This window comes from Medicago truncatula, chromosome 7 (genome assembly GCF_003473485.1).
Source record: "Medicago truncatula cultivar Jemalong A17 chromosome 7, MtrunA17r5.0-ANR, whole genome shotgun sequence".
NCBI lineage: Eukaryota > Viridiplantae > Streptophyta > Magnoliopsida > Fabales > Fabaceae > Medicago > Medicago truncatula.
The window spans coordinates 13,595,358-13,612,631 of record NC_053048.1 but is presented as its reverse complement, the minus strand read 5'-3'; the positions used below and the strand labels follow the sequence as shown (position 1 = coordinate 13,612,631).

Sequence of the window (17,274 nt, the reverse complement as noted above, 5' to 3'; positions counted from 1 at the left end):
ATTCTCTTCTCTTCTAATCATCTCTAAAGGTTAATTGAATTAAACTACTCCCTGTCGGAACGATACTCTTTTAATACTACTTCGGTAAGACCGTGCACATGCGGTTTTATCTCATCAAGTTTTTGGCGCCGCTGCCGGGGAGTAAACTAATTTGATTAACTCTTTCTTTGTGATTAGAACTCTCTTCTCTTCCTTTTTTCTTCTACTTCTTTCTTTGTTTTACCACTAACTTCTTGGGTTCTCGATTTCTTATGCGAAGAAGTAAAAGTCTCGGAGAATTTATTCCTGAGATCGAAAGGTTTTTGCATAAGAAAAAGAGAGAAGCACAAAATAATACTGCTATGGCTGAACGCACGCTCAAAGAGTATGCTACTCCTTCAACGGAAGAGCCACAAGCTATTATCGTGTACCCAACGGTTGCGGGTAATAACTTCGAAATCAAGCCTGCACCACTCAATTTGGTGCAGCAAAATCAGTTTTCTGGATCACCCACCGAGGATCCAAATCTCCATATTTCTTCCTTCCTAAGACTCAGTGGCACCATAAAAGAGAACCAAGAAGCCGTAAGACTTCATCTCTTTCCCTTTTCCTTAAGGGATAGAGCTAGCGCTTGGTTCCATTCCCTAGAAGTCGGTTCCATTACTTCATGGGACGATATGAGGCGAGCATTCCTTGCCCGATTTTTCCCCCCATCTAAAACCGCTAAGCTTAGAGATCAAATCACGCGTTTCAATCAAAAAGATGGGGAGTCTCTCTATGAGGCATGGGAGCGTTTCAAGGAAATGCTTAGACTTTGTCCCCACCATGGCCTAGAGAAGTGGCTTATAGTCCACACATTTTATAATGGCTTGTCATATACCAGTAAGATGTCTGTTGATGCAGCTGCAGGTGGAGCTCTAATGAACAAAAACTATACGGAGGCTTATGCTTTGATTGAAGACATGGCTCAGAATCACTACCAATGGACCAACGAGAGAGCCGTCACCACTCCTACTCCCTCTAAGAAAGAGGCAGGTATATACGAAGTCTCTGAATATAACCACCTTGCTGCTAAGGTTGAGGCATTAACCCAAAGATTTGAAAAGCTTAATGTTAATGCTGTCACACCTTCTTCTGCATCCCCTCCTTGTGAAATCTGTGGTATATCCGGTCATATCGGTGTTGATTGTCAGTTAGGTAGTGCTGCCAATATTGAGCAACTGAATTACGCTCAATATAACCAAGGAATGAGGCCAAATAAAATTTTTTACAAAAATCCTCAAGGTTCTTATGGACAAGCAGCACCACCTGGCTATACAAACAACCAGAGAGCGGCTCAGAAATCAAGTTTGGAGATTTTGTTGGAAAATTGCATAGCTAATCAAAATAAAAATCTTCATGAACTGAAAAACCAAACAGGATTTCTGAACGACTCTCTCTCCAAACTCACTACCAAGGTTGATTCTATCGCCACACACACCAAAATGCTTGAGACCCAGATCTCCCAAGTGGCCCAACAAGTGGCCACCTCTTCTCAAACACCAGGAGTCTTTTATGGTCAACCTGAAACAAACCCTAAAGCTCATGTCAACGCTATTTTTCTTGGGGGTAGTAAGCTAGAAGAGACCATTACTAAAGCCAAAAGTGTCAAGAGGGAGAGTGTTAGGTGTCTAGGAAAGAAAGGCGTGATAAAAAGTGAGAAACTGCTTGATAAGAACAAAGCCCTTACACCATTAAGGCTTACTAAGCTCAACTTGGAGGCTCAATTCACTAAATTCTTAAACATACTTCAAAAGATTTGCATTAAGATTCCCTATGCTGAAGCTTTGTCTCGTATGCCTCTATACGCCAAGTTTTTAAAAGAATTTTTTTCAAAGAAAAAGGCTATAGATCATAATGAAACAATAGCTTTGAAAAGGGAAAATAGTGCAATCATCAAGAAGCCACCTACAAAGCTTAGAGATCCAGGAAGTTTTGCCATCCCTATTATGATAGGGAATGAAACCTTAAAACGAGCCTTATGCGATTTAGGAGCAAGTGTTAGTCTTTTGCCCTTACCCCTCTTTACAAGGCTAGGGTTGGGCAAGTTAAAGCCTACCGAAACAACATTGAAGTTAGCCGATCGTTCTGATATCCAACCTGTCGGATATGTCGAGGACATCCCCGTTAAAATAGAAGGGATAGACATCCCAACTGATTTCATGGTGCTTGACATAGATGAGGACAATGAGTGCCCTATAATCTTAGGACGACACTTTCTCGCCATTGCGGGTGCTATAATAGATGTTCAGAATGGTAGGATTGTTTTTCAAGTGAGTAATGAGTTGATAGGATTTGAGTTGGAGAATTATATGAAAGGTCCCGCCCTCTATTCTTGTAATGTGATTCAAGGTCATGATGTGAAAGAACGCTCATTAGCGCCATCTACACAATATGACCTCTTTGATCCCTTCTAAGGATACTTTCTTATAACGTCAAGCTAATGACTATAAAGAAGCGCTTCGTGGGAGGCAACCCACGCATTTAACTACTTTTGTTTTGTTGTTTTGTTTTTATTTTGTTTTTGTAGGCAACTGTCCAAGTATGATTCGAGAAAATGAAAATTTTTGAAGCTAATCCATCCAGAACCTTGGCAAGGCCCGTGCCCACACTAGCACGGCCGTGCCAGGCCTTGCTTCCCAAAAACTAACCCACAATCCAGAAAGTTGGCACGACCCGTGCTAAGGTTGGCACGGCCGTGCCCGATCCCAGGTTTAGTTTTATCTAACTTTTCATCTTCTTCATCCCCCATTCTCAACCACTCACATCCCCCATCCTCCCATTTTTCTCTAAAACCTCCATAACCATAGAAATTTCAAACCTCCATATCTCCCTCAAAACTTCACCAATTAATAAAATTTCTTCACCCAATCAACTACAATCCACATTTCAATCATAACCCTTCAATCAAAAACAACTTTCCTCCATCCCTACCAAAAATCATCAAATTCGTAGCCCCCATTCACCTGCCTAAAAACCCACAAATTCTTCACAAATTCATCCAACCCAACTCCTAACACTTACTCAAACACCAACCCCATCACCCAACCAACCTTTTCCACCAAAACCAATTCCCAAAACCCAACCTTCACCCAAAACACAAAAGGTCAACCAAGGTTAAGGATAATGGCATCTAGGAAAGGTGGAGCAAGCTCTTCCGGAGGACCACAATCAAAGAAGAAAACGCAAGCCAAGAATCATGGCATAGTCTTCAAGGACACAAAGCAAAGGGACAGGTATAAAATTCTTATCTCTAAACCTTTGCACCCTTGTCGAATCCTGATCTTTATACTTTGAGTGTGCTAGGACTAAGGGATAATGTGTTTAGCTTACTTGGGAATTTAGGATGGGTTGATATGCTTAGACCTATGAAAGGTTTTGAAAATTTCACTTATGAATTCTTAAGTTCTATTGAATTTACGAAGGATAAAGTGAACTTTGATAACCCCGACCATAGAGTCTCCTTCTGACTTTTGAATGTGGATTACGAGATGTCTCTTGAAAATTTTTGTTTAGAAATGGACTTCGCAAATGCGGGATTCATCCATGACTCTTGGAATCCACATCTAAAGTCGGAAGACTATGACCCCGCTCTCTTTTGGAAACGCATTACCGGGTTAAGGCAATATAATCCTCGCAACAATAAGGCAAGTAACATTCACAACCCAGTGCTTAGGTACCTCCAGAGAGTCATGGCTTGTACCATTAGGGTAGAAAAGAGGTAGGAACAACTAGGACGGATGAACTTTTTATGCTTTGGGCAATGCTTAATAACAATCCCGTTAATGCTTGCTTCTACCTACTTGATTACCTTTCCTCCATAGGTGCTCGACCTAATAATAGAGCTGAGATAGTAGTCGGTGGTATCATTACCTTCATCGCTAGGAAGTTTGGAGTGGGTGAGGAAGATGGGATAAATCCAATTGAGGGCAACAATAGGCTTAATATTGAAACCCTTGTTGCTATGAATTTCATTAAGATTCACCCACCCATGACTTATGCACTTCAACTTCGTATACCTCTTTTGTTTATACTTCCTAACCCATCTCGGACTAACCCCGAGGTGGAGGAAAATTTGTTGTATGTTGGTGATGGATTACAGGTACATGAAGAGCATAATCAAGGTGACGAAGAAGGTGCACACATGCACCATGAAGAGGAGCCCTATGACCATAACGCCGACAATGAAAGATGGGCATGGATGCAAACCGAGGTACAAAGGATAAGCACCGAGCAACAAAGGCAAGGTGTTGAATTATCCGGGCTAAGAAATAATGTCCTAAGGGGCAACCGCATATCCGAAGAAAATAACCAAATGCTTCGGAACATGATGCAACACTTCAACCTCCAAGGTCCTCCCTATGGACCTCAATAAAAATGTGAGCTTTCCTCTTCCTCTTTTTCACCTTATCTCTTCAATCTCGTTCTCGTTCTCCTCTTTCTTCTTTTTCTTCTATCTTGAATCATTGAGGACAATGCTTCTCCTAAGTATGGGGGGAGCCTAATAAAGTGTCTTTAGTCGTAGTGTTTCCAAACTCCCTTGAACTTTATTCTTTTGTTGTGTTTTATTGTAAAAGGCATAAATAAGCAGCTCGTTTTTATTGTTTTATTATGACATAATTTTTTTGTTGTCTCTTCAATGGTCGTTTCTTGTACATGAAAGTGATTTCTTGTGTTATAAGTATTCTTGCTATACCCACATCAAGTTTTATTGTGAAATTAATTCTCCAATGAGAAAAGCACCTAGTTGCAATCCTTGAGTAAGTGTATGAGTAGGTATTTTAAGGAACACGTTCTAGCTTTAATGGTAACCTGGACCCTTAAAAATCTTCAGAGTAAAAGTAGTATAAGTTTGTGTGGGAATAATTCTAAAGTGATGAAATGTGTAAACCGAAATGGGGCGGAAGGATATCACCATACGTGGAGGAAAGGATACCCTCTCACTAACTTCCTAAATGTGGTGATAACTTCTCAAACAAATTGTGCTTGAATTAAACCCTCTAAAAAGAGGAACTTCCTAAGTGAAGTAAACAAGTTGTAGCACTACTTAGGGTGATCATAGAAACTTGGAGGAAAGGATACCCCCTCACGGACTTCCACTGTGAAATGATAGCCCCTAGGCATCTACAAGCCCCCAAATCTATAAATTCATCAAGTCTATCTTAACTCTCCCACTTCTCTTATATGAAATGAAGAAAAGATTTTTCTCGGTCATTTTAGTGTTAAGGTTAGAACCTGTTCCTCATAATATCTATCTTATACAGGAGTAAGAAAAGGGTTGGACTACACACACATACACTCACTTAATATTTGTTGTTGGGTTGAATAAGTTTACAAAGAGTACTTGAAGTTGTGATTAGTGTACGTTAAAATGAAACCTCGAGGGAGACATAAGCTTTTATTTAAAGTGTCATATATTAATCCTTTTGTTGCTGCCATGTCTATGCGTTTTGCTTGAGGACAAGCAAAGATTCAAGTGTGGGGGAGTTTGATGAGTCATTTATTGCTTACTTTTATATGCTTTTTAGTTTAGTTTTATTTAGATTTTATTTTATTTTATGTTAGTATTATTTCCTTTTTAGGATAGTTTACTTTAAATTGCATTTTATTTTATTTCAGGAATGAATATTGGATGGATTGAGTCTTGGAGCAAAAGAAAGGGACTTGGAGCTGATTGGATGCAAAAATATGAAGATTATGAGACAAAAATATGTCTCCCCCATGCCAGAAGCTTGGCACGGCCCGTGCTAACCTTGGCACGGCCGTGCCACCCTCCAGTGTCACTTTTGCGGCTTTTGCTTAGATTTTAAGCTACTCTATTTTTAGCCTGAATGTAATGGCTTAGATTTTAAGTCGAACAAATGCTATAAATAGAGTAGCCATCCATCACAAATATTCATCCTTACTTGGAATTCAATAAGTGACAATTGCTTTTCTAATTAAAGTTCTTTTCTTTTCCTTTATTTTCTTGTCATTTACTTTTATGCTTTCTCTCTTCTCCCCCATGTCTACGATGAACATGAGTGAGTAGACTTCTCCTTGTCTTGGGATTGTTGGATAAGTCTAAATGACATAATCCTAATCAAACCAAGCTCTAAGCCTTAATCTTATGTAACCCTAATTTCTTATCTAAATTCACTGTTTTAACATAGATCAACCATTATCAAACTGTGGAAACAAAAGTGGAGGGTTTGATAATTGTTTATCCATTATTCCAAATATCAATTCATAAAACGAAAGTGGAGCTTTGATATTCGAACAAGTGAATTTAGACAATGATTGCAAAGTCAGCGAAATAGGCTTTGCAATCTTTGAGACATATAGTTTCGATCTTCAATGGAACTAATAACAATCAAGTCAGCGAAATAGGCTTGGTTGTTAGAGGAACCAAAATCTAATAGTAATCAAGTCAGCGAAATAGGCTTGGTTGCTAGAGGAACATAAGAGAAACTGTCTTGAGAAATTAGGTCTAACATAACATTATAAGCTTATAGTTTTGGTTTGAGAAGGACTTGTTATTTAGATGAAACGAACGATCCCAAGGCTCTTTTTATTATATTAATTTTCAACCGTTTGAAAACCCCCAACTTACAATTCTCTTCTCTTCTAATCATCTCTAAAGGTTAATTGAATTAAACTACTCCCTGTCGGAACGATACTCTTTTAATACTACTTCGGTAAGACCGTGCACTTGCGGTTTTATCTCATCAATATCAAAGCTCCACTTTCGTTTTATGAATTGATATTTGAGATGATGGATTAACAATTATCAAACCCTCCACTTTCGTTTCCACAGTTTGATAATGGTTAATTCATGTTAAAACGGTGAATTTAGATTATAGATTAGGGTTACATAAGATTAAGGTTTAAAGCTTGGTTTGATTAGGATTATGTCATTTAGAGTTTTCCAACAATCCCAAGACAAGAAGAAGTCTACTCACTAATGTTCATCGTAGACATGGAGAAGAAAAGAAAGTAAAGGTGAACTTTTATTCAAAGAAACAATTGTCACTTATTATTTCCGAGAAGAAAAGATAAATATTTGTGATGGCTAGCTACTCTATTTATAGTTTACATTCGACTTAAAATCTAAGCAATCATTAGAATGTTCCACAAGTAAATTAAAACAGAGTAGCTTAAAATCTAAGCAAAAGCAGCAAAAGTAGTTCTGGAGGGTGGCACGGCCGTGCCAAGCCTAGCACGGGTCGTGCCAAGTTTCTGACTTGAGGGAGATATATTTTTGTCTCAGAATCTTTGTATTTTCGTACCGAATCAACTCCAAAACCCCTTTCTTTTGCTCCAAGATTCAATCCATCAAATATTCGTTCCTGAAATATAATAATATGCAATTGTAGTAAAATAGCTCAAAAAGGAAATAATATTAAAATAAAATAAACTTAAATCTAAATAAAACGAAACTAAATAACATATAAAAATAGATAATAATTGACTCATCAAACTCCCCCATTCTTGAATCTTTTCTTGTCCTCAAGCAAAAGGCATAAACATGGTAGCATAAACAATATTATCATATGACAATTTAATTAAAACACATGTCTCCTCAAGGGTTTTAATTTCAAGCGTACACTAATCACAAACTAAAGCATTTCTTGTAAACCTTATTCAACCCAACAATCAAGTTTCAAGTGAGTGTGTGTGTGTAGTCCAACCCTATTCTTGCTCCTGTATAAGATAGATATTATGAGGAAACATATTCTAATACTAGTGCTAAACCAACCAAGAAAAATTCTTTCTTCATTTCATATAAGAGAGATGGGAGTATTTGTGATCTTTTGATTTTTGCCATTTACACATTTTTGGGTACTTTATTTAAGGAAACAACACCTTCACGTAGGAAGTCGGAGGGCCTACCCCCTTCCCCAATCTAGATTCAATGGTGCCCCTTAAAACATCATCTTCACGTAGGAAGTCGGAGGGCCTACCCCCTTCCCCAATCTAGATTCAATGATGCTTTTTAAAGTTTTTTAAGATGACATCACCTTCACGTAGGAAGTCGGAGGGCCTACCTCCTTCCCCAATCTAGATTCAATGATGCAACTTTGAAATCAATTTGGCTTTTTATAAACTCCCTTATACTGCTTTTACTTTGAGAATTTTTAAAGGTCAACGTACCACTAAAATTAGAACGCATTTTCTTAAAATACCTATTTATACACTTACTCAAGGGAAGCAACTTGTGTTTTTCTCATTGGAGAATTTATTCACTTTAAAAAAAGATGTGGGTATATCAAGAAAACTTAAAACACAAGTGTTTAATTTCATGTACAAGAAACAACCAATTTAGAGGAGACAACAAAAATTTATGTCATAATTTTTCAATAAAAACAAGCTACTTAATCATGCCTTTCACAATAAAACAAAACAAAAGAATAAAGTTCAAGGGAGTCTGGAAACACTACGACTCAAGACACTTTATTAGGCTCCCCTCCACACTTAGGAGAAGCATTGTCCTCAATGATTAAAAATAAGAAGAAGAAAAAGAAGAAGATGATGAAGAAAGAAGAGAAGTAGAGAAGAGTAGAGGAAGAGGAGAGCTCACAATTTTATTGAAGTCCATAAGGTAGACCTTGGAGGTGAAGGTGTTGCATCATGTATCGGAACATTTGATTGTTTTATTCATTTATTTAAGTGCCCCTTAGGACATCGTTTCTTAGCCCGATCATTTCAACACCTTGTCTTTGTTGCTCGGTGCATGTTCTTTGAACTTCGGTTTGTTGCATCCATTCCCACCGTTCATCATTATAGTTTCCACCGGCTACTTGTTAATGGTGCAAGTTTGCACCTACCTCGTCTTCATCACCACCATCATTGTGTCGTGGATCCGTCGAAGGTTGATGCAGTGTTGCAGTGGGAATCACCTAAGTCTGTTTTTGAGATCAGAAACTTTCTTGGATTAGCAGGTTATTATCGAAGGTTCATTGAGGGATTCACTAAGTTCACGTTGCCATTGACGCAGTTGACTCGGAAAGGATAAGCTTATGTTTGGGATGCTAAATGTAAGAAGAGTTTCCAAGAGTTGGAGAAGAGGTTGACTTCAGCTCCAGTGTTGATTTTGCCAAAGCCGAAGGAATGTTTTGTTGTGTATTGTGATGCTTCTAAGATGGGGCTTGGCGGTGTGCTTATACAGAATCGTCACGTTGTGGCTTATGCTTCAAGGCAATTGAAAGTGCAGGAGAAGAACTATCCGACTCATGATTTGGAATTGGTGGCAATTGTGTATGCATTGAAGATTTGGACGCTTTATCTGTATGATTCTAAGTTTGAAGTGTTCAGCGACAACAAGAGTTTGAAGTATTTGTTTGATCATAAATAGTTGAATATGAGGCAAAGAAGATGAATAGAGTATCTTAGGGATTTCGACTTTCAGTTGAGTTATCATCACGGGAAGGCTAATGTTGTTGCCGATGCCTTGAGTAGGAAGACGTGGCATATATCTACTTTGATGGTTAAGGAGTTGGAATTGATTGAACAATTTCGAGATTTGAGTTTGGTTAGTGAGCTGACGCCGGATGGTGTGAGGTTAGGGATATTGAAGCTGACAAGTAACATTTTGGGAGAGATTAAAAATGGTAAGAAGGACGATTTGGAACTTGTGGATCAAGTAGTGTTGGTTAATCAAGGTAAAGATGGGGATTTCAGATTAGATGAGAACGGTGTTTTGATGTTTCGTGATCGGGTCTGTGACCGGATGTGATTGAGCTTAAGAGATAGAATTTGGACGAAGGTCATAGAAGTAGTTTGAGTATTCATCCAGGAGCAACGAAGATGTATCAGGATTTGAAGAGATTGTTTTGGTGGACTGGAATGAAGAAGGAGATCGCAGAGTTTGTTTATGCTTGTTTGGTTTGTTAGAAGTCTAAGATTGAACATCAGAAATCATCAGGTTTGATGCAACCGTTGTTTGTTTCATAATGGAAATGGAACAGTATCTCTATCGAATTTGTTGGAGTGTTGCCGAAGACTGTGAAGGGTTTTGATTTGATTTCGGTGATTGTGGATCGGTTGACGAAGTCGGCACATTTTGTTCCTTTCAAGACCGGTATGTATGTGGCGAAGTTGGCTGAGATCTACATTGACCAGATTGTTAGGTTGCATGATATTCCTTCTAGTATGTGTCGGATCGGGATCCAAGGTTTACTTCTAAGTTTTAGGAAGATTTGCAAGGAACTTTGGGAACTAAGTTGAGGTTGAGTTCTGCTTGTCATCTCCAGACCGATGGTTAGATGGAGAGGATTATTCAGAGTTTAGAAGATTTGTTAAGAGCTTGTGTTTTGAAGCAAGGTGTCAGTTGGGTCGAATGTTTACCGTCGATTGAGTTTACTTATAATAAGAGTTTTCATTCTATTACCGATATGGCACCGTTTGAGGCTTTGTATGGTAGAAGGTGTAGGACGTCGTTGTGTTGGTATGAGTCAGGTGAAAGTGCTTTGTTAGGACCGGAGGTTGTGCAAGAGACTACGAAAAAGGTTAAGATGATTTAAGAGAAGACGAGAGCATCTCAGAGTACGCAGAAGAGTTATCATGATAAGAGGAGGAAGGACATTGAGTTCCAAATTGGTGATCTTGTGTTTCTGAGAGTGAATACTGTGACTGGTGTTGGACGTGCTTTGAAGTGTTGAAAGTTGACTCCTCGTTTTGTTGGACCATTTAAGCTTATTGAGAAGGTTGGGGTTGTAGTGTATCGGATTGCGTTACCACCGTCTTTGTTGAACTTACATGACGTGTTTCACGTGTCTCAGTTGAGGAAGTATGTGTATGATGCGTCCCATGTGATTCAAGTGGATGATTTGGATGTAAGAGATAATTTAACCGTTGAGACTTGACCAGTTGGGATTGAGGATCGCGAAGTGAAGCGTTTGCGTGGCAAAGAGATCATTTTGGTGAGGGTGATTTGGGTTGGACCGACTGGTGACAGTGCCACCTGGGAATAATAGAGTAGGATGAAGGTTTCGTATTTGGAGTTGTTTCCTTCAGGTAATTTTCGAGGGCGAAAATTCTTTTTAGGGGGTAGAGTTGTAACATCCCGATTTTTGCTAGATTTATTTTTAATTGTTTTAATATTTGTTTATATGTGCTTGTGCGTGATTATTTATCATTGGGTGCATTTTAATGGGTTTCAGTGCATAAAGGGTATTTTGGTCATTTTGTATGTAAGGGTAATTTAGTAGTTTCATGGTGAGAATTATATTTTTAGTGTTTGAAGTGAGAACCATTTTTTACTAAGTTACTAGTGTGGTAATTAGTTGTGAGCCGGTAAGTGACCGATATTATTATTTTACCATTAAGTGAGTAGTAACATTTCGTGAATGGTTTAGTAAATGGGTTAAGCCCATTAAGGAATTAAGGGTTAATCCCATTTGAGAGGAGCCTATATAAGTTCTAGTCTTTAGAGAGAAATAGGTTTTCATTCATTTCATAAGAATTTGAGATAGGTTGAGAGAGAAAGTTCAAGAGAAGGAGCAAAAGGGTTAGAAGGGAGAAAGCTTGAAGACCCAAGAGGTGATAGAGATTCTAGGAGCTAAATTGTAGCTTTTTCTAGGATTATTGCTTATTGAGGTAAGGGGGTTAGATTTCAAGCATAATCACTTAATTAGTTTCTTCTCTCTTTTTCTATGCATAAGTGTTTATTTGAATAAGTGATTATTGTGAACCCAACCCTTGAAATTCGTGCTCATGTTGTAGTGATATGTTTCAGTATGTTAATTTGATGATATTTGATTTGTTGATGGTGAAATTGCATGTTCATGATGTATATAAATGGGTAGTATTTTAATTATGCTCAATTGATGAATTATGACATGTTGTTGTTGAATTGGGATGGAATGCATGATTATAAGTTGTGGTTGTGGTAGATTGTTGATGATAATCTCGTTTCATTACTTGGGTATCAATTATGTTGAGTTGTTGTTGTTGAATTGTGTTGAATTGGAAGAAATGAATGGTTGTTGTTGTTGAAGACTTATTGTTTTGAGAAAATCATTTTAAACAATTTCACAACTTGTGAGAATATCGTGAGACGAGTGTATTCGATGTGTTAGAGCCTCGGGTTGTGCATTGGATCATTTTTGATGAATAGGGGACCTAACTATTCGATTTTGGAGCGAAAATGGCGAAAACCCGTGGCCGAAACATGCGAAAACACACCTTTTGCAGCACTGCGCTTGAGGTAGGGTGTTAGGCGCCTACTCACAGAGAGCCAGCGCTGGGCACTGCACTCCTGGCGCCAGGCACCCAGGACAGGGCAACATGCTTGTTGATCCGTGTTCGGGTGCTTGGGTGCAGTCGTGTAGGGGTCTGTTGCGACCGTTTGAAGGTGTAATTTTGCTGTTTTAACTTACTTTTCTTCTGGAAAATCATTGGCTTTGTCGAAAACTTTGATTTTCCAATTGGTTTGAAACTTGAATTTGTTTCGTTTCGGTTTTTCGGAAATTGTCGGAATTTGAAATTTTGTGAAGAAAAAGGGTTGCAAGCTTGGTCTACAGTTCATATGGGCTTAGGAAATGCTTGTGAAGTTGGTACAATTTCTTAATCATGTCAAATTTGATTTTCGGGTGGGATTCTGGAATGTGTAAACTTGTGGTTTTCTCATACGAACATAGGCTAATCTTTGAACTAATGATTGATAGTTCGTAAGTGGCCTATGCTCATACATATATGATTGATTAAGATAGAATTGTAGGTTTTAAAACTTGAATAAGTTACCTTGCTTTGAAAATTATCAATGTTGACCGTTTTGTCACTTGATACGGACTTTGTTGGAAATGATTCTTTAAAGCCGTTTAACTTATAAATCATTTGTGAATAGCTTTATATGATTAAAAGAATATATGTGAATGATTCTTAGGTATTGAATATGATGTTTACCATAAGGTGATGTATCATTAATGTGGAAGTTTTACGGTTTCCTAGGCAGTTTAACTTGTATAGTTAAGCAAAAGAAGCTTTTTAGCTTCTCATCATTACAGCTTCTTGAAACTTGTACCAAATATTGATTTTGTGATTTTAAAATAAAGTGGCAAACAAAAACATTTAAAATAAAGATGGAATGCCATTAAAAAGCGGTTATAATACCGTCATAAATTACAAAATAAAAAAAAAACAAAGTACTTTAATGAAAATTACAAAGACTTGTGTCTAGATCACAAATTCAAAAGTAAGCTTGTCAAGTTGATTTTTGAAATCACCAAGTTTTTCATCGAGAGCTTTGCCATTGTCAGTAAGTATAGTTATCTCTTGTTGAGAGAACTTTGATTCGTTGACCATTTGTATGGCCACTTGAGCTTCTCGATTCATGAGATCCTCTTTGGCCAAGAGTTTGGTTTTTTGAGTTTCGGAATTCTGGATTTCTGCCTTGTATTTGGCGTTGGTAGAATTGATATATGCCACCTTTTGTTAAGTATTTTGGGTATCTTGTCGAAAGGCATCTAGCTTTGCTTGGAAATTAGCAACCTCGTCCAAAAGTTGGTTGCAATGCAGAGTTTGTTCCTCAAGTTTGGCCTGACTAGTTTTCTTTTGATGAAAATCTTAGTTGATGCTTTCCAAGAGAGGTTCCAGCACTTGTGAAAACTCTTGGTTCCAGCACTTCGAGTATGACATTTTCATCCTGTCCTATGGACTCGAACAAATTGACTCCCAACACCTTACTTCAAAATTCAGCCAGAAGGTTTTCCTTCGAGGTTTCTGATGGATTATCAGTAGAAGGATCTGAAGACTTTCCAAGACTCTTAGAGAAAAGGATATCACTTTTCACTAGAAAGTCGAAAGCATCTATGGGATTAGTCTTCTCAAGTTGATCAGGTTCCTCTTTTCTGATCACTATGCCTGTTGGCTGAAGTGTCACCGTTTGTATGACATCTTTCGACGGGTGTTCGGCAGGCTTAGAGGGTTTGCCCAAATCAGCATTGTTATTTTTTGGAACAATGACATATTGATCTGCATGAGTCTCGTCGCTGTCTCCAGTTGACATCTCCTTATCCAAATCTTTACCAAGTGTTTCTGGAAGTTAGTTAGGAGAAGTTGGCTAGTTTCGACACCCTTGTCTTCTTCAGCAATAGAAGATGTCGTTGCTTGGTCAGTGGACAAAAGTTGTGCATGTTGAGACTTGTCAGCCTGACTATGTTCTATGCTCTGTGTAAAGAGAACATCCCTGTTAAGGCTATTCTCGAAATCAAGGGAGTAAAACTTGGTTTCAGCGAATTAGATTATTACCTTCGGAACATTGTCACCAACATAAGAGTGGGCGCTGTTAGGCTTCGAGTCTTTATGACTACGCTTCCTCCTTTTAGGACTTGATTTTTCTGGAGAACCTTCAGCAGGTGTAGTATTCAAATATTGATCGAGGAAAAGGGACTTACGGTTTCTTCGGTTACAAGATCTTCTACTTCTTTGAGGGATGCTTCAGGGGAAGGTTGGACCTTCTTTTTCTCTGACTTGGAGGAGTTCTTTATCTTGGATGATTTCTCTGATTTGGATTTTGAGGGTCCTTGTGTGCTTTCATCGTCATCATGTCCTCCCTCCCCTGACTTTAGAGGGATAGCTGCAAGCAAATGGATAAACAGATAAGTAGCATTTTTCTCTAAACATTCGTTTGTTTGTTCTATAAATCGAGAGATTTCATACCTACTTCTTATGGAGACATAATTCGAACGTAGGGTAGATTTAAATGAAGATGACCTCTAAATGTGTATAGATTGCATTTAGATGCAGTCACTCTATCCTCATCTTTCTTTATTAATTTTTGTTTCATTCCCAGTAAAGAATCACAAGGTAGCCATTTTGGATATGGTGGCCTAAAAGCCAAAGTTATCTTGCTAGTTGGCAAAACTGGAAATTTCATTTTGAAATGTAATTCAAAAAGATATTTACTGGGGGTAAAAGGTGGAAATCTCATCGTTGGAACTTTATCATAGGTTTTATCTCGTAAAGTTTGAGCGGCATAATGAACTGTACTTTTAGATGCAAAGGATCATATACAATCTGAAAGAATTTTTGAAAAGCTTGAATTTCTCGAATATGCGTACCTTTGTTCTTCTTCGATTTTTTCTGCACAGTATGAAAAGAAAGTATCAGTTGGGGAAGCAAAGTGTCAGGATCTACTCGATTGGATTGGATTCTATAATAGTCTCGCCACCATCGATAAAATGCTTCAATACATGCATAAGATAAGACAAAAGAGGTAGGCACAAACATGAGATTTTGTTTCTAAGCTTGGCGTAAAGTTGATCTCCATACATGTTCTATCATGGGCTGTCTCAGATCATCCACACATTTGTACAAAGAACTAGGTTTTTGTTGAATTAAACCAAATTGTCTGGCAACATGGTTTGGCTGATAACCATATACCCCATAAGGGCTACCAGATGTTATCTTGCTTGATAAGAATGTGGGAGTCAGATAAGCTTCCCATATGGAATTTATCTCTGCCTCATCTTCGATAAAGTTTGTTGGAAATTCTTTTCTAAACCAAGCTGGCTCTGGAGTCCTAGTTGTAAATGAGGCCATAGAAGGGGTGAACACATCACAACTTAGAAGAGCGTTTTAGGCAATAGAGAATAAATCCTGCGATCTCCTACTACCATATTGAAGCATGGCCAAACCTATCCCTTCGATGGATCTAGCTTCATATGTTTTTGAAAGATTGGGAGGAAGATTGATTGCCAGTTTCGTCCTAAACGTGGCCAGGAGCCACAATTGAAACAACCAAATAGGACCAGGTATGATTAGACTACAACCAGATTGGAACTCTTTTATGCCACCCACTTCTTGATTTAAGTTCTCATATAGAGATTCTAAGATGAGTTTGCCGAGGTAAATATCCTTCCCTTCATGCAATTGGATGGCCAGAGTTGTGAATTTTTTCGGAATTTGTATGGATCTCGAACAAAAAATGTACATAGGTAACCAATAGGTTAGGAAATCAATATGTTCTATATCAGACACTTCAACACTTCAGGTGACATGGTGGTCTATTATGAAATTTCCATATGCAGGTCTAGCAAAGTCAAAAGAAAATTCTGAAACATGGTTGTCTAGATCGAAAATTTGGCCAATGGGCTTTAAATCGGTGAGTCCATCAACATCTAACAAAGTGGGTGTAAGCATGCCACATTTCAAATGAAGGCTATTGGACGAAGGGTTCCATAAATGTAAGGCAGCAATTATCATTTCATTATGATATTTTGGCCCTTGCCTAGATAGCTGAATGAGATCGAAGATTCCCATTTCTTTCCAAAATTGGCCCTTTTTCTTCTCTATTTGTCTAACCAACATATATATTTCTCATTGTTATCAATTTTGGGCTCTGTCCTAAATTTGGATTTCAAGAAACTTAGGTCATAAGGACCTTTGGTAAAAATCAGAGGTGATTGTTTTTCAAACATTGAAAAAACGACGCTAAGTTTCTCTAGGTCTTCTTTGTCAACTGGAAGGGGTCCTAAAAATGCATGTGGTGAATTAGGGTATGAGATGATTACCTGGGATTTCCAGATTTTATCTTCAGCTTCCTTAATGTCAGGTTCTTCTATGAACTGAAGACTACCACTTGGACGTTCTTTAGAAAAATTGATGGGTTCGTCGCATTTTGAAGTTTTGGAAGATGATCCTTCTGCATTCGTCATGTTTAAAACGTTATGATGAAAACGGTAAAGAGAACGATAACCTTTTTTGAAAAAAGGTTTGAAATTTGTAAGGGTTTTGATGAAGTTTTTCTGCAATGAAGAAGAAGGAACAGTGAAAGTGTTTGAAGATAGAAAGTTCAAAGGTAAAAGGGTCAGAAACTTCTTCTTCTCCATATCGAAAAATGAGTCGAAAGTGACGTTTATGGGGGGCAATTTGTTAGCCAATATTTTTAAAGGCTATCATTTAATGCAGTCAAAATAGATTGACCTTGTCATCGAAGAAATTGTTTTCTCATTCTTATCGAAGTTGGACTTGCTGAAAATGCTCGAAAGCGCGTGTTTTAGTTTGACGGGCAAAAAAGTTATTGAAGGGCAGTTTTGTTGTGGTTCGGATAAAGTCAAGTAACAAATATTTCCAAGACACATTCGAAATTCAAATCGAATGGATAAGTATTGTTAGTTTCCTGCAGTTATAGTTTTAAATTCAAATCTAGATAGTTATTTCTATTTGTATAAATATATTTCAATTAAGTACCAAAATATATTAAGAATATATCTCAATTAAGTACCAAAATATATGTTGAGTAAAAAAATATATTATATTATATACTAAAATATA

At 37.8% G+C, this 17,274-nt stretch overlaps 1 non-coding gene across 1 annotated transcript; it reads right to left on the bottom strand.

The window, feature by feature from the left end:
- Positions 1–704: 704 nt before the first annotated feature.
- Positions 705–811, bottom strand: LOC120577272 (small nucleolar RNA R71). The gene has a single exon (XR_005643342.1). It is a non-coding gene; the product is annotated as a small nucleolar RNA R71 (small nucleolar RNA).
- Positions 812–17,274: the final 16,463 nt, after the last annotated feature.